We start from the raw sequence: 687 nt of genomic DNA, 5'->3' as shown, positions 1-687 counted from the left end.
CCTGAGCTCCGCGTGGGGCAGCAATGTGCTGCCCGGGGGGTTGGGGGCAGCAGAGATGGGGGAAGTCCAGCCCCAACCCCCACCCAACACCAGCACCAGCTCCCAGTTCACCCAGCCCTGTCCCTCATCCAACACCAACACCAGCTCCCAGTTAACCCACCCCAGGCTCAGCTCCCAGTTAACCCACCTCAGGCTCAGCTCCCAGTTCACCCATCCCAGGCTCAGCTCCCAGTTTACCCAGCCCTGCCCCTCACCCAACACCAGCACCAGCTCCCAGTTAACCCATCTCAACCTCAGCTCCCAGTTAACCCACCTCAGGCTCAGCTCTCGGTTAACCCATCTCAGTCTCATCTCCCAGTTCACCCAGCCCTGTTTCCCACCCAACACCACCACCAGCTCCCAGTTAACCCACCTCAGGCTCAGCTCCCAGTTTGCCCAGCTCTGTCCCCCACTCAACACCAGCACCAGCTCCCAGTTCACCCACCCCAGTCTCAGCTCCCAGTTTACCCAGTCCTGTCCTTCACCCAACACCACCACCAGCTCCCAGTTAACCCATCTCAGCTCCCAGTTCACCCACCCCAGGCTCAGCTCCCAGTTTGCGCAGCTCTGTCCCTTACCCAACACCACCACCAGCTCCCAGTGAACCCACTTTAGGCTCAGCTCCCAGTTCACCCACCCCAGGCTCAG

Source organism: Chaetura pelagica, unplaced genomic scaffold (assembly GCF_000747805.2).
Source record: "Chaetura pelagica isolate M959 unplaced genomic scaffold, ChaPel_1.0 scaffold741, whole genome shotgun sequence".
NCBI lineage: Eukaryota > Metazoa > Chordata > Aves > Apodiformes > Apodidae > Chaetura > Chaetura pelagica.
The sequence above is the reverse complement of the archived record's forward strand: the minus strand, read 5'-3'. Positions refer to the sequence as shown.